The sequence below is a fragment of the Balaenoptera physalus genome (genome assembly GCF_965194825.1).
Source record: "Balaenoptera physalus genome assembly, chromosome: 7".
In the NCBI taxonomy this organism is placed as follows: Eukaryota; Metazoa; Chordata; class Mammalia; order Artiodactyla; family Balaenopteridae; genus Balaenoptera; species Balaenoptera physalus.
The window spans coordinates 20,356,754-20,380,499 of NC_138886.1; the positions used below are offsets into that span (position 1 = coordinate 20,356,754).

The following is a 23,746-nucleotide window of genomic DNA, read 5'->3' on the forward strand; positions in this document are numbered from 1 at the left end:
CCTTGGAAAGCCTCTGTGGGCATCTGGACCAGGGTGGGAGGCTGGCCTGGGGCTTCCCTCCCCCAAAAGGGACTCTGCGCTGCCAGCCTCCAACCGCAAAGGCAAGTCACTCCCGGTGGGACTGACTCTCGGTCCCTTCCTCTGCGTGGGGAATAATGATAACATCACCATGGAGAACAACGCCCCGCTGCCCTGCGGGAGAACTGCCTCCCCGCAGAGCCCACCAGATCTATCTCCTGCTCCCTCGGCTACCCCGCAATTTCCCTCACACCCCAGCTCCAGCCCCGCCAACCCTCTTCCAGCCGCCTATTGCACCTGCTGTGCCCTCGACCTGGAATGCCCCCCCTCCCTCAGAGTGATGGCAAATGAAAGAAAAGAAATCTTAGGGCCCCCTCAGAGCTGGGGGCAAAGTAGGCCTTTGTCAGGGTCTGGCCATTTTGCAGGGGCCTTTCACACCAGGCCCCCCGGAGTCGGGAGTAGGAGCCACCAGACCTCCAGGGCAGGGGCTTTCTGTGGGCTCCTTTGCAAGGATGGGGAGGGAGAGAGGAGAGTAAGGAAACTTCTACATCTCAGGCCTCTGTCAGCCACACTCCCACCCCGGGGCCTTGGCACTTGCTCTTCTCCCAGCCTGGCCTGCTTCTCCCCAGATCTCTGCTGCAGGCCACAGCTCAAATGCCACCTCCAGGAAGAGGCCGTCCTGGCCACATGTCACCCAGCCTTATTGTCTTCATATGAACTGACATCTTTGACATGCTTGTGTACCCACGGTCTATCAGCCATCCCTCACCCTTCTGCCAGGGACCTTGCCCAGGTGGCTCACTGAGGACCCCCAGCACCTCAAGAGGCTGCTCCGTAGTAGGTGCTCAAGACCTATTTGTCAAATACTGAAAGGGCCTCCACGCGCCTCTGCTTCTCGTACATCTGTTTGAAGTTGCAGTATAGACCCAGATGTGTTATTTTCCCTTGTTAATTACCGCATAGTAATTATAGTAAGAACTGTAAGTACAGAATGCATTAATGGGGAAAAACATAAAAGATTTCATGCACCAGCTCACAGAACACTTGAACCAGCGATGGCCCCCCTGCAGCCTGCTAGGATCTGGAGTGGGTAATTTGGCCTCCCGAGTCAGGAGCTTGAGTCCTAACCCACCCCTGCTTTTTTACGCCTTCTCTGGAAAGTCACTCCCAGGCCTGGATCTGCCTCAATAGAGGCAATGGTGGGGGTGGTGAAGCCTGGGCTCTTTCGGGGTTAAAATCTTGCTTCCATGTGTCTGAAGTGCTGGGGGGAGGGAGATGTTGGACAGATGACTTAACTTCTCTGAGCCTCAGTTTTCCCATTTGTAAAGTGGGGATAGTGATACCTCCCTCCCAGAATTGCTGCGGGCCCTAAAAGAGATGACATAAGCAAAGTGCCCACAGTGGGTTTCAGCCAAGTTGACTCAGTGTCGTAGAGAAAAGACAGGCTCTCTGCTTTCCCACCTCGGGCCCTCCTGCGACTCCTCTTCAGGAGAAATGGTGCAAGGCTGTTGTCTGTTCATTGGCTTCTCTCCTCTACTCTCAAAAGCCAGGTTGACTTTGACAAGGTTAGTGAAAAATGTCCTTAATATGGTTGTTGCAGACCCAGAGTTTTAACAAGGGGGTGCTATTTGTGGGAAGGCCATATCTTCATGAATGAATTCCCAGGTGTACTGCCAGCTGTTAGAGCCTGTGGAGCCTGTTTACACCTCTGCTTGCCCTGGACACATACACACACACACACACACACACACACACACACACACACACACACATACACACACACTAAATGCCAGCAGTGCCCCCACTAGGCAAAGAGAGAACCACAAATGCCCCAGGGGTGGAAACCCTTGTGGGGCTCAACTGACAAGGGGAGAAGAAAGAGCCTAACGTAAACTGTAAAGTGCTGGAGAGGTGGTGTCATGGTTGATGTTCCAGAACCAGGTCTTCGGTCCTTCGCAGCTGCTGGGATGGACATTGAGCTTGAGTTTTGCCTTCCTGGTGACCCTGTGCGCCCTCTTGTGGGCATCAGTGGTAGCAGCAGGTTTTCCACTTGTTCTGCCTTCTATCAGGTGGAGTCTTGTTTCCTTTTTTTTTTCTTATTCTTTTAAAAAAGTACTCTTTAATTCAGTGCCACAGTTCTTATGAATATATGACCCCCAACTGCCACTTTGCTGTTTTCCAAAGCATTGAAGCATGAGGATCCAGTCTCATTATTGATCCTACCTTAAAACAAGTAAGCATTTAATTTGCTTTTAAAAAAATCATTATACAAAATTTTGGAAATATTGAAAAGCACAAAGAAAAAAAGTAAAACTCAAGAGTAAGCTTTCTAACTATATCACAGCCAGTAGGAGAAGGGAATGAGGTCACAGCCCTCCTGGTTCACCAGGAGTTTATTCAGAGAAAATAGAAGCCTTTCGACAGAACATTTTGCCCATTTGAGCTCGATTCCAAGCTTGTGAAAGAGGGTGGGCATCTGGGTTTGGGAGCCAAGTCAGTTCACGTTGCTCACCCTGTAAATAAAGGCTGTTTCTGAGAACTTCTCCTCACACCCGCTTTTTTCCTTCCAACCGAGACCCCCGCGCAGTTAGCTCAGTGGATAGAATGAGCTCTGGGGTGTTGCACTCATACAACCATTTGACAATGTTTATTGATCACTATTCTGGGCCAGACCCTGTGCAGGCCCCTAGACAGACATAGAGACTAAAACACAATCCTTGCCACTCAAAACTCATGGTCTAGACTGGACTGGACACAGATAAGCAGGCGATACAAAGCATGCTTTGATGGGAGAAGAACAGGCTACTGTGGGAACCCGGAGGCTAATCCTGGCTCCACCACTCCTCAGCTGCGTGACCTTGATACAAGCAGCCCCTCTCTGAACCTCAGTTTCTACATCTGTAAAGTGAGGATGATAAAAGTACTTATCTCATTAAGTTATGGTGAAGATTGAATGGCGATCAAGTACATGTGTAAAACACATAGCACACAGAGCATTCGCTTATTAAATGCTACTTCTCTCCATCCACACTAAATTCTCCTCTCCATCCATACTAAATTCTTCTCTCGTCTTCAGACTCTGGAGAGGAAACTTGACGGCAACCCCCTGTTAAAGTCTGGATGCCTGCTGGGCTTTGAGGAAGATCATGAAATTTTATCTGTAGTCAATTCTAGAAAGGGTCCTAGAAACCAGCCATCCAAGCCTTCTTATTTTAGAGAAGAGGAAATTAGGGCCTAGAGAAGGGAGGGGATGGACCCGAGGTCACAAAGCGATCTGTGCTTGGTCTTCGAGATCCCAGCCTCTGCAGGGAGGAGGCTGCACTTGAATCCAAGGCTCCACTGCTTGCTGGTTTGGGCAAATTAGTTCAACTCTCCATGTCTCAGTACCCTCATCTATAAAATGGGCACAACAACAACCTTCTTCTTAGGGCTTATCGGAGGATTACATGAGCTGACTCCTGGTCCAATGCTCAGTCCACTATACCTAGAATTTACGTAGCTCAGAGTTTTAGGAAAGCAATTCTTCATTCTGAATCTGCACATTTTGCATCCAGAATTCATGGGTCAGGACGTGGCTCAAGCTCTTCCCAAATGTAAAGGCCTCTTGGTGGGAGCCTTGGGTGAGCAGAAATAAACTCCTATTCCAGGCGACTGAAGGGTAAATTGTGATCAAAGTAAGTAAAGAGCAAAGCAGTGCCACGTCCCCATCCCCATCCCCCGGCCCCCAATGACCCTTACTCAACATCATCTCAGTGAACATGGCTGGGTCATAATTTAAGAAAATAGATTGCGTCTTGATCACTGATAGTCCATTGCCTCTCTTGTCATGCCCAAGATGAATTATACTGGTTTAAGGTCAGAAACAAAATGCCAACAATTACATCAAAAAGTCAGATTAAATAAAAATAAAAACAAGCAAACATCAGAATAAGTTAGCATCTGGGTGAACTATTGTTAATCGTGGCCGCCCCTCAGCGTTTCCTCTTTTCTTTCAAAAATAGTCATATGCTCGGGAGCCTTTCAGGGGTCACCCAAATAGAAAAGAAATCCCCTGAGATTGGTTGCAGACTCCCATTTATCCATTTCTCTTTCCATATCACGATGGAAAATCACCAAGGCCACATGGAGATCTGTAATGATTTTTTGTACACTCGTGTAAACAAAAGAACATACAATTTTCCTTTTCTCCCCAGCAGAGTGTTCTATTTTTTTATTTTTCTAGTTCAGGGAAAATGCTGAGATCCTTTAGGGGGGTTGTTGAAATATCTTGAAATCAAAGACATAGTACTAAAGAAATATTTAGAGAAGAAAGAAGTGAGTTGAAGGGGCTGCTCTTTGTGGTGAAGCCAGGTTTATTTTATTATAAGGTTTCGATGTTCTCAGGAAGCAAGTGCATGAGGGAAGGGCTAAGTGGAAAATTCCAGAAAGAGAAGGATGCCAGGCTCTCATGGAGGTCAGGAGCCCCCACTTGAGGTTGTTAAGGCAGCCTATGTTCTTAAATGATTGGCTTATGGACTATTTTCAAGAATAGTAGTGGCTCACAAGCTGATCGCCTTGCAGCGTGGCAGGCCGTGTGAGGCCGTAGGAAGAACTCAGCTTTCAGCTCAGACAAGCTAAGGTCTCTGCCATCACTGGAAAGTGACCCTGGGCGAGCGGTTTCACCCCCGTGGGCCTCAGTTTCCTTGTCAGAAAAATGCCATGTTTATTATTGCAATAATGTTTGGGAAGCCCCTAGCACAGGGCCTGGGCCATAAAGTTAATGCTGTTGTCAACATTCTCTGACAAAAAGGCATCTCATTTGATCCTCCCAAACCTTCTGAGGTCCTCAGAGCTGGAATCCTTGTTCCTGCTTCCCAGATAAAGAGTTTCCTAAAAATCATTCACTTCTTAGTGATGAGCGTGGGTGTTGTGAAGGGACAGGCAGACCTGGGTCCCAGTCCCAGCTCCACCAAGTGATATCCACTGATGACATCGTGCAGGTGACTTTACATCTGTGAACCTCAGTTTCTCCCTCTGTGCTGCAACATATCTGCCCGGTGGCCTGCATGGAAAACACCCCTGGACATTGCAAGCTCTTAGAAGATTCTAGACACTAAACACAGTGCCTGTACTTCAGGGAACAGACTGGGGGATGTCAGAGCACCCAAGGATGTCCACAGAGGAGAGTGACACTGTAGGTTTCATCAAGAAAACAGACAACTTTCCCAAGCACCAGGATGTTGGCCTTTCCCCTAACAATCTCACTTCTCTTCCCATGTCCCAGTTTGCCTCTTTTCCCCAGGGACAGGCACAGTGGCTCCTATCGGCGGGGCTGGGCTTGGGGAGAGGTCACATGACCAATGTGGTTGGAGGTATGACATCTCCACAAGACTCCAGTCCCGGAGGCCCCGAGGAGGGCTTGGGAGCGCCCAGCAATCTTGATCTCAAGCATCTAAGTTCATCGGAGCCTCCCAAATCTCAGGCACTCTAAAGCCAGGTTTGGCCTTAAAAAAAAAAGAAAGAAAGAAAACATAAGATCAAGGGGAAAGGATGTGGAAGAGCACTGAGCAGTGAGTCAGGAGACCATGCTCCAGCACCAGCCCTGCCTGGGTGACCTTGAACATGGCCTCAGCTTCCCCATCTGTACCACAGGAGGTTGGACTGGGTTAGTGTTTCTCAAAGTCTATTTCACAGAACATCAGTTCTGCCAGTGCCCCGCAGAACAAGAGTTCCAGGGTCCGGTAACCCTGGACGACACCGCATGCCTTGTCCTCTTTGGGTGATGCCCCTTAGTATATTAAAGGCTCTGAGAAGTCCTGCAGAAAAGAAAACTCTTCAACCTTTTTACTAGACTATAATCCCCAAGCAGGGATTTTTGTCTGTTTTAGCTTTATTCACTGATGTGCTCCCAGGCCCTAGAACAATGGCATATAATAAGCATTCTATGAATGTTTGTTGGATCAATGAATAAGCGAACTTTCTTTAACCCAGCGGATCCCAAACTTATTTGCTCACAGAACCTTATTTTATTTCTCAGTGCACCCCTGACATCCCTGGAAGGTGGCCCTCTGAGGAACACGCTGACTGGAATTCTCAGACACATGAGTGGGCCCAGCCAAGATCAGCCCAGCCTGGCTTGGATCAGTTGAACTTCTGAGCTATCCCAGGAGTTCCCTGGTGGCCCAGTGGTTAAGACTCTGCGCTTCCAATGCAGGGGGCGCTGGTTCGATCCCTGCTGGTTCCTTTTTGTTTGTTTGTTTGTTTTGTAGCTTTATAAACATAGTTTTATAAAACAGCAGGTTTATAAAATGTAATTTTTCATGGTTGCTCTGGTTTCCCTGTAGGCCATAAACAAAGGGACCCCACTGGTTTGGAGCCAGAGAGAAAAAAATCAAGAGGCAATGCCATGATGTTTGCTGCAGGATGGCTGTGTACTTTGAAACCAGCATTCCGGGAAACCAGAAAAGTAACCAGCATTATCTTGGAGGTCTTCCAAGCATCAGGAGACACTCCAGGTGCCCCATCTCTCACGTCTAAGTGCCTCATTCTGTCAAGCCGTGTCCCACCCTGCCCAGCAGAGTAGAAAATTAAGACACTCACCAGAAGGGTTGGACTCTGCAATCCCCCACTGTTTCTTCCAAAAGGCCAAATGACTGACGGTTTTCTTTTAACCATCTGTACCTTAGTTCATCTCCGGGAAACTTTCTGTGTATGGCTCAGAGTAGGAGCTCAGAAAATGTGTCAAGTGAAGGAAGGGACAAAAGAATTGAGCACTGTGCCCTCCCCCAACCCCTCCCTCTCCCTCCCCCTCCCTCTCCCCACTGTTTTGTGACGCCCTCTTTTTCTACCATTCTCCCCTCCCCCTCCCTCTCAGGCACATGGAGAGACAGATGAGCCCCAGGCCCACAGCCGGCGCTTCCCCCATGCTTCTGGGAGCGAAATATGGCTCACTTACCAAACCAAGATTCATCAGGCCTCACCCTGTGCCCAGCTGTGAGCTACACGTAGGGGGTGAATTGGAACAGGACGCACCCCTGCCTCGGAAGAGCCCACAGTCTGGCAGGAACGCAGCTGTGGACAGATGATGACCACCCAGTGGTGAGGTCCTCAGTGGAGCGGGCGTGAGCAGAGGGGCAGCTGCAGGGGGTGAGCGGGGGCTGAGTGTAGACAGGCTGACCTAGTTCCCACTAATAGCCTTGAAAGAAAGACCTTCTTCTATCCACAGTGAAATCCTAGGGAAGGACTCTGATTGGCCCACTTTGGTTTATCGGCCCATCCCTGGGCCAGGGGAAGAGGCAGTGGTTTTCAAACTTGGCTACCTTCTAGAATCACCTGGGGCGTTCTTAAAAATCCCAGTGCTCAAGCCGCCCCCAGACCAATTAAACCCTAATGTCTAGGGATGCCCTACCCAAACCACATCAAGTAAGGAAGAGGCTGCTCCTGAAAGAAAGTTGCTGAGGGGCTGCTATCATCCAAGAAGGAAGGCTGGGGGGCCGGCTGCCACCCCAGCAGGAGACGGGTTCAGGAGCTGCTGTGATGATCAGTCGAGGCGACGGTGAGACTGGCAGGTCAGGGATGGAGAAGGGTGCTGGCCTCGGTTTCCCACCCTGCCAGGAGGGGGCCTGGCCATCTCTTCCTGCCTGGGAGGCGGCTGGGGTGGCGGCTGTGGCCCACACCTGGCTCTGCCGCAGTGTGGTGCGCGCACCTCACACTGTGTGCACCACGCTGCACGCAGTGGCCTCAGTCTCTCTGCCACAAATAAGGCTCTTCCAGCAAAGGCAGCCTAGGACCCGCACTGGGTCCAGCTGGGCCCAGCCCCCTCCAGTTTGGAGCAGTACCCAGTCTCTGGAAGAAAGAAACATGCATGTCTCTCTCTTACCACCCCAGGGAGTGGCCCAACTAAAATCTTAGATGAATGGAGACAGACTATTTGGAAAAACAGGACAGTGAAATAACCCAGCAAAGGTTTTGGGGGGAAAAAATTCAAAATTCTGTGTAATTAGAAGGTAATATTTATGCCAGTCATTAACAGAACAGCAATAATAGGTCAAGGCACCCAGGTTTCCTTTAATAGGGGTGAAAAAGGATGAAATCAGTAAACTGCCAGGCCTAAGGGGTGCTGGGCAGAGGGTCTGGCACTGCAGGTCTTGTCAACTTTGAGACACTGCAGGTTCCCATAAGGGCCCAGTCCTTATGGCACCAGCACTGGTATTTGGGGGAGTTCTGGAGTCTCTTGGCCCGGGCTTTTATAATCTTGCTGGACCAGAAGACAGATCCTTTTGCTTATGGGGAATAGCTGAGAGGTTGGGGGCCCTCTGCAGATGCAGATGGCGGCTGACACTGTTTGTTATTTAAATTAACCGTCAAGCGTCTTATTTTAATCCACCTGAAGGGGCATCTGAGGCGTGTTGTGATTAGCCCAAGGGAAACTGGGCAGAGGAAGCCTGTGTTGTTGGAGCGTTTGTCTTGTTTCTATCTAACAAGACCTAACAAGGTCATCCTTGTGTGGAAATCAAGAAACACCAATGGCTGCTTGGAGGGAACTTGCAGAGAAAACAATTGCCATGGTGACGAGTTTATGTACAGGAAAAGGGGTGCATTGCAGCCAATGAGCTCCCCTCCCAGTCTGTCTGTCTGCACCGTAAACACTAATCATACCTTCCAGCTCGGCAGCTCACACTTAATTTTTGTATCTTAATAAGTCTCAGCATTCAGATCAAGAGCCAGAATCTAGCGGCCTCCCTGGTGCCCGTTATCAGAGTTCTCTGGACAGTGGACGGTGAGCTGAGGCTTTGCAGATTCACTGTGGAAAGCCACAGACCTAATGCCGTCACCCACAGGGACCTAATGCATCAAAGGATGACCTTTTCGTTCCTTTGAGAGGCATTATGCCTTCCAAGAAATACGTGCGTCTCCCCAGAATGACACAGGATACGACCTACTCTTCAAAGATGCGAACTCATCCATTTGCTCATTATTCGTTCATTTACTGATGTATCTGTTTGACAACTAATTATGAGCACAGTCAACGAGGCAGGGCCAGTGGGGTGCGAGGACCCAGCAAGAAGTCAGGCAGGCTTGGTCCTTCCATCAGGACACCGACAGGTCAGCGGGGGAGCCTTAGAATGAACAAGTAATTACAACTGAGATAAACGTTGTGAAAGGCGAGCAAATCAATGGGCCGAGTAGGTAGACTGGAGGCAGGTGGTCAGGGTGTCCACCACTTTCCCCCTTCATACTCATCAATTTGTGGAGGTGCCATGCTGCTCTATAGTGCAAGGAAAGCAATGCAGCAAGCTTTTATTAGGCCCTGCTGTTTGCAATTGGTAGAAAGATACATGACAAATAAATAATTTTCCATCTTCAAGAGGCTCACAATTTCCCAAGCTGAGCAAAACATGTGTCCGGGGCTCTCGGAGGAGAAAAGAAATGATGCCCAGCCCTTGAAGGAGAAAAGTGTGGGCTCATCCACAACAGACAGGGTGGATCATGCTTTTGTATCAGTTTTGTTGTCTTTACACTTTCATCAGACTCAGGTGTGGGGAGCAAAGGCCCTCATCTCCTCACCCCCGGCACATTCTCACCATTGAACTGACCAGGACCCTGTCCACGGGTTCACGTTTCTGTTTTTTAAATTTTTTTCCTCCTTCATCCCTGATCCCCACTATCATCCCCCTTCCCCCATAGACATCCTTACTGATATGGTTGATATATATTCTTAAGTATGTACGAATCCTTGGGATGTCCCTGGTGGCGCAGTGGTTAAGAATCTGCCTGGCAATGCAGGGGACATGGGTTCGATCCCTGGGCGGGGCAGATCCCACATGCCGTGCACCAACCAAGCCCGCAAGCCACAACTACTGAAGCCTGCGCGCCCTAGTGACCATGCTCTGCAACAAGAGAAGCCACCGCAACAAGAGAAGCCCACACGCAGCAACCAAGACCCAACACAGCAAAAAACTTTTTAAAATAGATTAATTAATTTAAAAAAATATATATGTATGAATCCTTACAGAACATGTCATGCTGTTCTGTGTTTGTATATGCTTTTAATTAACATGACTAATTCTATGCTAAAGCTCTCAGTCTGATTCTTTTTTTCTTTTTTGTTCCACTCAGCACCAAAGTGTGTTCAGTGGTATGTAATAGTTGCTTCTAACTGTGCACAGTATCCCATGGTGAGAATCCACTGTGTTTTTCTCATCCACTTCCCCAGGGATGGACACCTGGGTGACCTCCAAAATCCCTGACCCTCCAAACTCTGCAGCCGTGGCACCTTATGCGGGTTCCCTTTTGTCCTATGTGATGTCTCTGGGACGGACATCCAGGAGTGGTCTTGCTGGATAAGTAATTTCCTTAAACGTGGACAGATGGCTTTCCAAAGGCCAGGGCCCTGTAGCCCAAATGGCGGCTCTGTGTGGACCAGAGGAGGGCACCCCCTCCAGGTAGATGCTGCCCCACCAACCTGCCGGCTGGCAGGAGGTATCTTGCGTGATTTGGAAGGGGATCTCCTTCCTCCAGGCACAGCCAGCCCTAGGCCATGGGCGTGGCTCGTCCTGGTGCACTGACTGGCCTTCGGGATGCCCTTGGTCTCTCAGCCAACTGCCCTTGTGCTGTGGTCCTCAGCGTTCCTGAGAATGGCTCCCAACTGCATCCCCTTCTCCCTGCATCCTTGGTGTCACCTACCTTTCTACGTGTCGCCCTTCTGAGGCTTAGAAGGTGGCTTCCATGTGTCTTATTTTCATGTGCATATCTTGGATTTTAGCACGTTTGTGCATCTCTTCATGAGCTTGTTGGCTATTTGTATTGAATTTACTGGGGGTTTTCCCCTATTGGTCAGAAGGAGTCTTTTGTACATTACAGGTAATAATCACTTTTTGTTTTAGACGTAATACAGACGTATTACGTAAGCCCAGCTTGGCATCTGTTTCCCTATTTTGTCTATGCTCTCCTCTGCTGAACAGGAGTCCTTAATTATGATAGTCAAATTTAACAATGTTTTGGCTCATTGTGCCTTTTTGGTCTTGGTTAGGAAGTCTTTTCTGACCCCACCCCCCAAATCAGAAACCTATTATCCCAATTTTCTTCCACTCCCTTTAGAGTTTTAAGCTTATGTCTTTAACCTATCTGGAGTCCAGCTTTTGTGTGGGGTAAGGCAGAATTAGCTTTCTTTTTCTCCCTAGAGCAGGCCAGTTTTCCAAACTCTGTCCTTTCCCCGTTGTCTTGTGGCACCTCTTTAGCAAAAACTATGATCAAGTCTGTGCCACTACCTACCAACTTTTCTATATCCTTTACAGCAGTGTTCTTATCACTGTGGCTCTATGGTCTGTCTTAACAGCTGATACGGCAGGTCCACACTTTAAAAACTGGAAACAGGAAAAGGGCAGCCCCGGTAGATAATAGCACACAAGCCAAGACCTGAAACCTTCTGCCCTGACACTTCACTACCCCAGCTGCTTCTTACCCTTCAGATCTTGACCAAAATGTCACCTCCTCAGAGAAATGGCCCTGTCCCCCTTATGTGAGAAGCCCTGTCATAGCACCCTATCACTCCCTATCATAGCACCTTCCTCATTCCATATGTAACACACACAACTTGTAATTTTAAATGAGCTTGCTTATTTACAGTCTGTTTCCCTCACCACTCAGCAAACTCTTCAACGACAGAAACTCAGTCCATCTTAAGCAGCACCCAGTATAAATGTCAGGCTCACAACCAGACTTAGTGTTTATTGGGTGCTTAGGCTCTGTGCTAAGCACTTTATGTGTATTGGCTTATGTACTACCCTTGCACGCACACACGCACACACACACACACCAGCCCTACGCAATAGAAGCTATTATTATCTTCATTTTATATGGAAGGAAAGTGGGGAACAGAGAAGTTAAGCAACTTGCCTAAGACCACACAGCTGCAAAGTAGATGAGCTTGGCTTTGAAGTCAAACAATCTGGCTCTAGAGTTCATGTTCACATCCACTGGCTAGACCACCTCTCCGTACACCACAGAGTGGTGTGCATGAATGGGAGAATGAATAAATGCAGGGGAGAAAGGGAAGGGTGGTCAGGTGATTACAACAGCATTAACAACCATACTTGATGCAGCTTCCTTTTCCCAGTTATTACGCTCCTACTGAGAGTTATTTTTTCTCTAAGATGATGATTTTCATAAATTATGGAAAATTCTTTGGCCATTGCTTTTTATGTTACGGCCTGGGGTGGAGCACAGGGGGGTGATGAATGACTTTTTAAATTCTCTCACATTGAATTCTCAAAGACAAGACCGCATGTAGAATCTATAATTAATTATTATTCACACTTAATATAGTTAGATAATGTGAACACATACTTTCCATTAATTTATGTGGCTGATTCCTCATCATTTTCCCATAGGTATAGTTCACTGATTTCTCAAGTTATTAAAAATTAAAATTCATATTAGGGAGTTAGAGGAGCCTGGTGTCCCTACACCTATTTTTAGTCTAAAGTCACAAGCTAGGTAGGGGGAGTTCATTGCAACTGCTTCCTTTGGACAATTCTAAACTAAAATGAGTGGATGCATTTATTCTTTGATTTGTTAATTCCTTAAATATTGAGGCATGATGACTTTGACAGTCTTGGGCCACGTGCCTGGGGTCTCTGTCCCCAGTGGGCTGACCACCTCCTGGGCTTGCTACCTCCTGGCTAGCCAGCTAGGTCCAAGAGGACGGGGGATGAGGCTGCCTGGTCTTGCCGGGGTGCAGGGCAGGAGGAGGTGACATCTCAGCTGGCCCATGAAGGAAGAGAAGGAGTTAGACATTGGAGAAGAGAGAGAAAGACATTCCAGGGCACAGAAACAGCACCTGCAAAGCATGGAAGACAAAAAAAAAAAAAAGGCAGGTTCAGCAGGTTCCAGAGGGCCAAATAGCTTGCAGGTTCCAGAGGGCCAAATAGCTTGCAGGGGGAGTGTGAACAAGGGGTGGTGGTGAGGAGTGCAGGAGAGAGGTAGGGGCAGAAGCCTCATAAGCAGAGTATTGAAAAGAAAGAGAGCAGATTGTCCTTTCCAGAAGCCTCGACACAGGATTCTGAAGACTCGTAGTTATCACAGGACCTTAAAGATCATTGAGACCAACTTACCCATTTTGAAGGCGAGGAAACAGGCCCACCTATTTAAACACGAAAACAAGAACTTTTCAGATCAACTAAATTCATTCCTGCCCAAATATCTGGGCTTAATACTGTGTGTATGGCAAGGGCGTTTACATTCCAACTCCTGGACACAACTCTTATAGGGGACTTGAGAGCACGTGTGACTTTGTGGAAAGCAGCCCAGGACCCTTCCCACTGCCCATGCCACCAGGAAGCTCTGCAGGCAGAACTTTTCAGATCAGAAAATCACAGGTGCTGCACTGGTAACAACATAACCAGAGCCACCCCTGATTTGCATATTCTGCATAACTTTGCATAAAGCATTGACAAGTCTCAGAGCCTGTAATATAAAACTAATTAGAGCAGCATCTTGCCCTGGTATCCAGACTTCACATCTAGGAGAAGGGGAGGGGTTATCTTTGCCCTCCTAACCACTCACTCAAGCGTAGCTATGGGGGCTGGTTTAGGATACTGAAGCGAGAAGCTGGGTTTGAACCCCTACTCTGCTACTTCCTATGTGTGTAACCTTGGACAAATCATCTCACCCTCTGAAACTCAGTAAGAAGGAGCCACCAATCTTAGATATACAGAGTGGGCAGAGTCACATGCATTTGTGTGCCCAACATGCCTGCCACAATGTCCAACACATATTCAACACTCAGCAAATATTTAGGCACATGAGTCTGATCCAAGTGCAGCAAAATTTCCTGCTAATATTCAATGCCAAAAAATTTTTATCTCACTTCTGAACTGATTCCTTGCCTAAATCTCCCAGAACAGGAAAATTTATCCCTTAAACAGAAGGGAAAGCCCAGGTCCCCAGAAAATGACTTTCCACCAAGGAGGTCATGGCATCAGACAACATTTGCACTGAATATAAAAATCTAACCCAATGAGAAAACTGAAGCCCAGGAGAGGGAAGTGAAAATCAAAGGCTAGGACCCAGGTTTCCCAACTTCCTGCTGGAGTTCCTGCAACTGCCCCCCGTGGACCTGGATTTAGGACATTTCCTCCTCTTTCGACAGGGTCCTTGGGATGCCAGCCCTGTACGGATAAATCTGGCTGGAGTTTCCAAAGATCAATGCTACTTTCGATATTCTTTCCCTGCGGCAAGCTCACGACATATTTTTTCACAAGTAATAATTAGCGACAGAAATATCTGACCTACTTACAACTCCACAAATACACGCATTTGGCGGCTTCCACATCAGCTCTGAGGCCATCATAAGCAGCCTGTTTGGGAATATCTTTTTTTAACCTGGTTAAATGACAATTTTACAGAGGGCAGTTTAGGATGCTAATTTCTGCCCACCTTACCTTGCAAGGCTGGCACTGCCCCCCTACAACCAATCTCCTCCCCATCGAGGTGGCATTCAGACCCCAAAGCTGGTGATTATTTTTATATTCTGTTCCCAACAGCAGAGGGGGATTGAGTTTCTGTCTTTGGAAAGACAGATTATGCATAGGTCTTTCCAGATTTCTAAAGCAATTTAGGTAATGAGGTTTTTGTTTTTGTTTTTGTTTTTAATGCTAAACCAAAAAGGAATAGTTTAGTAAATGTGCAATTGCATGATATTAGTTCCACCCTTGCATTTCCTAAACACAGCCCTTGAAGGTTTAGTCCGAGCCTTTTCCTCCCCCAGGAGAAGGCCCCTCCCTTTCCTTGGCCCTCACATGCTTTCCTGGGTTTTAAAACGTTCTTAACAAAATTGAACTAGATGGGATGTGTGGTCCTGGGACAGGCCAAGGGCATAGCTGAAGGACCTCGGTCAGAAGCCTGGGACATTCTGGAGCTGCCCGGCTGGAGGCTGTGGGCCCTTCTGACTGCCCTTCCCCGAAGCCCAGCACCACCAACTGTTGGAACTAGGTCTCAAGGTGACATTTGTGTAGTGCTGCCCTCTAGTGGAAGCATGGCTCAGGTTTGTGATGGTAGTGTGGGCTCCTTTGTTAAGTTTTGCCAGCACTGAATGAGTTACGGACTGCTGGGCCCTGGGGACACAGTGAATGAGATCTGTTCCCCCACAGGACAGTGTAAGAAGGGATGCCAGAGTGTCTGAAGCTAAATCGGATCCAGGATATGTGTAAGGAATGACTGGATGAAAGAATGCAGCACAGGGTGGGAGTTGGGGGACCTCATCTATCAGGAACATCAGAGCTGGGCTCCTGCAGGAGACGTATCTGAGCCCTATCTTATTAGTCAGCTCCAGGTAGAGATGGGGTGGGGAGGGGAAGGCCATTGCCACCAAGGGAGCAGCTTGTGTAAAGGCACAGGGGTCTGTGGAGAGCGTGGAGGGTTCAGGAAGCCACATGAAGTTCAAGGGCAGTGAGGGGAACTAAGGCTAGAGAGGAGGCCATGAGGAGATTAGGGAGAACTGTGAAGCCTATTAAGGAGCTCAGACTCTAACAGGAGGGCAATGGGGAGTGGATCAGTTGCTTTAAGAAGGGAGTCACCTGATTCAGTTTGGGTTTTTAAAAGACCGCTTTATAGGTTCCCAGTGCAAAGAACCATCTGGATGAAAAAGACAGGAAGACGCTTCACAGCTTTCCCACCCTCTATTCCCCGACCCAAGGCCTGTGCCAGCCAGGACTCTGGTAGCTGTCCTCTCTTACCTTCAGACGTTGCGCAGAAGTTGAAGAAAGAGGACAGGGTTGGCAACGATGTGGTGCTTCCCAGAGGACGAGTCCTGTGCAGGGCAGCAGTGGGAGGCATGAGAAAGTGCCCGTGGCAGTGGGGGGCAGCTGGGGGGCAGGGACAATTCTGCCATCCAACATCGCTCAGGATGATAGAGAAGCAGACAACAGAAGGGAGAAGAAGTCACAAAGAAACTATGTGAAAATTCGCTAGAAACAAGAAATTTGTGCGGAATTAAAGAAACCTCAGCTAAAACTGGAGTCGGGACAGGCCTGGGAGCTCTCACCCTGCAGTCATGCTTTGTCATTTACTCCAAACAGGAAGCCACCTATGCCTACATCTCCCACAGGAAGGTGTTGCCTACTTTACCACCAGCAGGAAGAAGAAAGCGCCTCTCTGCCCAAAGGTAGCCCAGCCAATCAGAGACCATAGTAGTCCAACCAATGAGAAACCTCCATGCTATGGACTCTCAGTTTCCTCCAGTGGAAACTTTGGTTATTACAGCCCCTCTCAACTCTCCCCTTTTCCCTATAAAAGCAAGTTCCCTGCCTCGTTCGCTGGATTTGCCTGTGGTCCGCCATAGTTCGCACCTCCCAGTTTACAATTCCTCTGGCTATTCCTGAATAAACTCCCATTTGTTAGTAAAATAACTGGCTAGGATATTATTAAAGTTGACAGCTGGTATCTACAAACATCAACTTGCCCTCCTGCTGAAGGACTGGAGGAGTAGATCACCAACCCAGTAAAAAGAGAGCAGATCTGTTTTCTGGCTTCACTTGAGGGTGAGCAAAAAGGAAAAAAAAACAAAACCCAAAAAACCCCAACATGGAAGTCATGAAAAAAACAATTGTACAGGAGATATGGGGCAGTGTCCAGGAGATGAATAAACCTCCAAAAATGACCCACTGCAAGTCATTTCAGACATCTTCCTAGAGCCTAAGAAGGCATGGAGCCTGCAGAAAGCAACAAGATGAGATACAGAAGGAGGTGGGTGAGACAAGGGAGTCGGCAAGGAAACTAGAAACACAATGGCAGGACCCAAGCCATACTGGTGGCAGTGAACATTGGAATTGATGCCACAGATAGTTGAGTTGGTGGTTCAGAGAAGAACACAGAAGAAAAAGACAAGTAAATAAAAATTACAATTGATAATATGATCATTTTAGAAAAATGGGGAAGAAGAGACAGCAGACAAATGAAAAAAAATGGTGTTCATGAGTGAGAAGCCAGAACAAATGAAACAAACTCTAGAATTAAAGAAGCAACACAAAGAAACTCTTCTGAGCTGCAAAAAGAACTGTGTGTACGGAGCAAAAGGACCCAGGACGTTGTAAGCAATGCTACAGCAAAATTTTCAAAGGAGGAAAAAAAAAAAAAAAAAAAAAAAGGAGAAATCCTAGAAAGTATCCAGGTAGAAAAGGCAACTTCGTAATGGGGACCAGGGGGAATGGGATGGAGACCAAACAGAATTGTCTATGCAATTCTAAATGTCCAAGTGATAGGAGCTAACATGTACCCAGATGGTGCTGCACTATAGACCTTGTTCTGTTCGTTATTTGTTCACTTAACCCTGTTTTAGAGATCCATTCCAACGTGCCGTCCGTCCCTCTCCTTGGTTGCTGCTGTTTGCCAATGGCATGCCAGAACGGGTGTCCTCCATGTTGCCTCATTCCTTCTCATAGGGATGGGCACCTGCAGTGCTTCCTATTTCCCCTTTTGTCCCAAAGCGTGCACTCCTGGATGAGATTTTCTCCAGGTTATAAATCAAGGAGTGGGGCTGCTGGTTTTAGATTGTTCTCCAGAACGGCCGTTCCATTTGTATAGATAACCCTCCACTGCTGATGCACCGTGGCTGTCTCCCACATTTGCTCCTACACTTGGTACCATCCAACTTGCTATCTTGCTCATCCGACGGGCAGTATTGTTTTTTTGTTTTTTGTTTTTAATTTATTGAAGTACAGTTGATTTACAATGTTGTGCCAGTCTCTGCTGTATGGCAAAGTGACTTGTTTTAATGCGCACTTCCTGGACTTCAAATGAATCTGAACACTCCTTCATACATTTATTTGTGAGCGATCCAGTTTCTCTACTGGAGAATCGCCTGGCCATCTCTCTGACTGGTTCGAGAATTGAAGTGGCCTCAGTCAGTCCTTTCAACCCAACCACCTCTTACATTTGCCTGGGATGCAGTCTTCCCATAACCTGTGTCTGCCGCTTTCCTGATGCCCACCTCTTGTGGAAAGGCCAGGACACAGCAGGAGTCACCAACTCAGAGTCACGTGGGGGCCGGATGACATAAATGACTCCAGGAAACCCGTGTAAGACAGGAACGCCCAGGGCACGGTTGGTCTTCGGCTTAAAAAAGACAACCACACAGTTGGTCCAAAGTACATTTCTCAGAGACAGGATAATTCAGTCTTAAATTGTATCCAGTGTAGACACCTAGAGGAGTCCCCACTCCAGGCGTGTGTATACCAGCAGGTAAAGCGATTATGAGCCTTTTTCTGGTTTACCTGTACTTTCAAAATTGTCTGTAATAAACCTAAATTACTTGTGTAATTTTTAAGAATTAAAAAAATCAAAATATTTTATTCAGGGTATACATCAAAGTGTCCTGCCTTCTTGCTCACTTGTTTTAGGTGGATTCATATCTGTCCCCTCCTCAGAAAGGCCTCTTTTAGGCCATGTACCTAAAACTGTGCCCTTGTCACTCTCTGTCCCCTCACCCTGCTATATTTTTCTTCATGTCCTCATCATTACCTGGCAGGATTTCACACATCTCTGTTGATTTGTTTACCCTCTGTCTCCCCTTCTGTAATGTAAGCCCCATGAAGGCAGGAATTCTGTCTGCGTCATTCATGACTCTATCCCAGCACCTTGGAACTGGTGCATAATGGGTGTTCAAATAAGATTTTTAAATTAATTCTTGGCCAAATATCAGAGAAGATGCCCTTCTTCTTGCCAGACTTTAAAAAGACCTAAATGCTTCTCTTTAAAAGGTAGTGAGAGACAGTTAACTCCAAGAGATAGACATCAGTTGAAAGGGGTTTTCCACAAAGTTCCTTCTATTACCTACTCAGAATCATATCAAATAGTCATCAGATGTTGCCAGCACTGACTTCTCAGCCCCCACTAGCGAGGTTTCTCTCACTGTTTCAAACGTTCACTTGCAAAGATCACCCCTCCCCCATTACAGCTTAAGTGTCTCCTCTTCCATGGAGGTGACAGACATAGGTCACATCCAATAACTTTTGCCTTTGGGGAGCATTTAGAGATGAGCATTTATTTCTGATAAAAATATCAGGAAGCAAGTAAGAACTTAGAGCAAGATAAAAAGATTGTGAAAAAAATCTCAGGCTTTTGTTCTCTCTCCTTGTTAAAACTTGGATCATTTGTCTCTTGGGGTGGGTAACAGTGTATCGAGCCCATCTTTTCCCCCTTCCTTCCTTCCCCCTCCCTCCCCTGCTCACCCAGCACTTGTCTGTTCCAGAGGCCACATGAGGTCCCCAGATCCGGAGATGAGCACAACAGTCTCTGCCCCCAAAGGGCTCACAGAGCAGCTGGGGGAGATGGGGTGAGGGGTGCCCTAAGCAGAGGGGAGAGCACCGTGGAGACCTGGAGGTGGGGGGCATGAAGAGGATTAGAGGGTAACGGGGAGAGTTGGGTCATCACCCCGCTCCAGGCCCCACTAATCACCCACAGCAATTGGCAAAAGCAAGTGCTCCAGGGTGGGCAAGGCTCTGGGGCAGCTGAGAGTTTCCCAGGACTGGGTCTCGGGGCTTCATAGGGACTGGAAACAGGGAAAGGCCTGAGCCTCCTATCTGCTGCTATCTGAGAAGTGGCCACAAGGTGGCAGCAGAGGCTCATTAGGGTCACCCATTCAGGTCTGAGTCCACAGATACCCAAGGAACCCTGGCATGGCGCTGTGGCCAGAGGAGGGGGTCAGAGTCAGGGTGTCAGAAGTGCATGTGTATGTGTCTGTGTGTGTGCGCGTGCACATATGTATACGTACAATGTCTGTGTATATATCGTGTGTGTGTGTGCTCACGTATGCATTGTGTGCACATGTGTGCATCTGTGTATACGTGTGTATACGTATGTGTGGGTGTGTGTATGTATATGAGTTCTTTTGTGTGTAGGCACACGTCTATATGTCTGTATGTGCATATGTGCGTGTGTGCCTGGTCACATATTTGAAGACGTTTTTTAGCAAAGGATCCTAAGTCAGTCTAGCAAGAATCCCCCTACCCTTGACGTCCAAGTCCTTGGCCTGCCTTTAGCAGAATCCTGTTAGGCCAGTTTAGCGAGCACCTCCCTACCCTTGAAGCCTGCTCTTAGTAACTTGCTGTCCACCGACCCCTCATTCTGCTCCTTGCTTAGGAGTCCCCAGCTGTCTTTGCTGCACTCAGAGTTGGGCTCAGTCTCTCTCCCCTACTGCAATAGTCTTGAACAAAGTCTTTACCATTTTAACAAGTGTCAGAATAATTTTTCTTTAATAAAGCAAGAGCAAAGAGTAGAGTGAGTGGGGGGAAATTGGAGGAAAGGAAGTCAGAGAGATGGGAGGAGGGGGCAGGCCAAGTCATCCCAAAACTCACCTTGGCTTCAGCCTCTGTGAGCCCTTCACCTCTCTCCCCTGGCTGTCCCTGCCCCTCTCACCTGGACGCCTGCAAGAGGCCCCACCTGGTCTCCCTCTTTCAGGGAGACCCCCAGCCCACCCTCCACTCTGCAGCCAGAGGCTCCTCCAAAGCCCAGACCTGACCCTGTCCTTCCCCTTGAGGGCCCCCAGCCAGCAGGCGGTCCAGCTCCTTGGCCTGGCGGGCAAGCTCTGAAGCTCAGAGCCTGTGGGCGGCTTCATGCTTCCTCCCTCTGAGCCTCAGCTCACCCCATTCCCTCTTGGAAATGTACATCTGAGTCCTACTCAGTTTTCTAGGCCCAGCCCAGCCCTCACCTCCTCCAAGAAGCCTTCCCTGTTCTCTGCACCTGAGCTCCTTACCTCATAGCTAAGCAGGGTTGGTTCTGCTCCCAGAGCCAGACCATCAGGCTCCCTGAGAGCAGGGACCATCCGCGACACCCTCTCTTCCCCACTCTTTCCAAGTCGTGGGTCAAGAGGCTACTCAGCCATCTTGGATGTTTTGGAGACAGAGGACTGGCCAGGATGGGCTCTTCTGATCCTTCTTGGCTGGGGTGGGAGGAGAGGGTGGCACTGGGTTTGTGGTCACCATCACTGAAGCCCTGGATGTCAAAACTCTCAGAGTTTGTGTAGCACAGTGTTAAGAAGATGGGCTCTGGAGCCAAAGTGCCTGGGTTCAAGTCCTGGTTCAGCCATTTAGCAGATAAGTGACCTTGGGCAAATTATCTAGCCTCTCTGTACTTTGTTTCCCCATCTGCAAAATGGGATAACAACAGGGTTGTTGTGAGAATAAAACAAATTAACACATATGTAAAGAACACTGACTTCGGCACGTGGCAGGGAGTTAGGGTTGTGCAGTTACGAGCTATGATCGTTACAACTGGGTTCAAATCCAGCAGCATCTCTGTGACCTTGGACAAGTCAGTTAACATCTGGGCCACCAACGTGCTGTCCACATACACACACAAATACACGCACGTATATGCACACGTGTACATAAACACATACACACACATACATGCATACACGTGTACACCCACACAGTTCTGTGTGTTTCTTTATTTACTGTCTTCCTTCCCCATCACAGACCTAAATGTAAGCTCCGTGAGGGAAGAAAGTTCAGCAGTGAGGCACCAGCTCCTAGCAAAGTGCCTGGCAAATAGTAGGTACTCAATAAATATTTTTCAAATAAACGAACAGACCTCCATCTCACAAGGCTGCAGTTAGGAATGCACACAACAAGGCAGGGAAAGCACGCAGACAGTTTCCTCCGCAGAGGGGAGGGTCTGGGACTGTAATCTTAGAGGTGGACACCAGGGCGGCGCAGCACAGGACCAAGTCACTTAGGCCACGCTTAACCCTTGCCAAGGGAGCTGGAAGACAGGGACCCTCCTGCAGCTCCTGGGAGGGGTGGGCTGGGCACCTTGAAACACCACCCTCCATCCCTCCATGCCCAGGCTGCCAGGGAGGCTCTCACAGGTCAGATCCACACACGTCACTCATTCCTTAGCCAAACCGATGGAATCACAGATTGTCACTTTCATAGAGCTCAGAGCCTAGTGGGGAGGCAGTCTCTGAACAAGTAATTAATTACTTTAATTAAAGTAATTAAAGCAAACAAGTGTGTGCTCTAAGGCTGCGAGCATGAAACACAATGCATGGAACACCGTGACCCTGTGTTTCAGGCTGAGATGTGATGGCCGAGCAAGAGTTAAGCAGGTGTCAAGGGACGGAGATGGTGAGAGCTCTCAGGCAAAAGGAATAACCTGTGCAAAGACCCTTAGGCAGGAATCCATTTAGTCTTTGGCCCAAAGAAAGGAAGAGACTCCCTGAGATCACACAATGAAAAGCAGAGCCAGGGCTGGAGCCCAGGCTTTCTGGCTCTCCGTCCAAGGCTCCTTCCCTCATCCCTGGTTTCCCTTCCAATAAGCTTCATCTCTGATGCAGCTGCAGCAGCAGCTGTGCTGGAAGCAGAGGAATTTTGGCCCTGATACTGCCTGACCCAACTTCCCCAGAATACGAGCTGATAAGAGATTTTAATTCTGATGTCTAGACTAAGACAATGACCAAATGTCCTACAGCAGATAGGGCTGATAAGAGCCTATATTTGGGGAAACGAGGCTGCCCTCTCTGTGATCATGTTTCAGGGGCCCTCGGCCAGGGCAAAGGGACAGCCGGGGGCTGCAGAACTGAGCTTGGAGGCTTCTAACAGGCTAAGAACACTGGCTGGGAGTCAGAGACGCTTGGGAAGGTCCAGTTAAGACTGACCTTCCTCTAGATGAACATTCCTGGGAGACTGAGCCGGGGACAGGGCAAACCAGTTTTATCAGAAGGGATAGATAAGGTTGTACTGGAAACAAAACAACTTCTACATCCAAGAGGCTTAAAACCACAAAGATGTATTTCTTGCTCATACAGAGTCCACCATAGGTGCAGCAGGACCTCAAGCTGGCTCAGCGTGGCCCCTGCGTTTCAACATGGGAAGAGAGCACAGGGAAAGAGGAGCGGCTGCAATTAAATGCCGCCACCTGGTGGTCACAGTGAGGCACGTGGCAAGGCCCAACCTCCAGAGGGCGGTCCTGCACAATCATCCCACGTGATCTGGTCTGAGCAGCACTCATGTCGGCTGCCCACCGTGGGATGGGCAGTCAGAGACACCTGCGAAGCCACCATGGGGCCAGCCCTCACTTAGCTGAGCATCCCAAAAAGGCCATGGACAACCTGCCATGGGCAGTCACGTCATTTACTGAGCTCTCGCTATCAGCCGAGTGCTCCCTGGGCACCATGATAACATTTAATCCCCATGACAATGCTGCAGGTAGGTACCAATATTCCCCCCCCCATTTTACAGATGAGGAAACTGAGGCACAGGCAGGTTTAAGCAATTTGGCCAAGGCCACACAGTATGTAAATGCCAGAGTAAGACTTCACACCCAGTCATCTAACCTTTGAAAAGGGGGATTTAAAAAGAGAGAAAAGGGGATTTTATGAGGAGCAGCTTCCATAATAAGTGAGATTTTGAGTGGTGGATGGGTGAAGAGGATATTTAAGACATTTTTCTGTCATGTAAGTCCTGCCTTTATGTCTCTTAGAGAGATTTCAGTAAAGATGTATGGCTTTTTGGTGACTTTCTTCTTTTATGATTATTTGCATTTTTTTAATTTCGAAACATTTCTAACCCACCAAATAGTTGCAAGCATACCCTTCATGGAGATCCACCAACTATTAACATCTTGCCATACCCAGGCCACCTCTCTCTCCTCCTCCTCCTCCTCCTCCTCTGTCTGTCTCTGTCTCTGTCTGTCTCTCTCTTTCTCTCCCTCTCCATAGGCACACACATCTCATGTTTGCCAAACCATC

At 48.2% G+C, this 23,746-nt stretch overlaps 1 long non-coding RNA gene across 1 annotated transcript; it reads right to left on the reverse strand.

The window, feature by feature from the left end:
* Nucleotides 1-3,086: 3,086 nt before the first annotated feature.
* On the reverse strand, nucleotides 3,087-23,646 carry LOC309664668. The gene is made up of 3 exons (XR_014265974.1): nucleotides 15,735-23,646; nucleotides 13,113-13,141; nucleotides 3,087-9,116 (listed from the first exon to the last, which is right to left on the reverse strand). It is a non-coding gene; the product is annotated as an uncharacterized lncRNA (long non-coding RNA).
* Nucleotides 23,647-23,746: the final 100 nt, after the last annotated feature.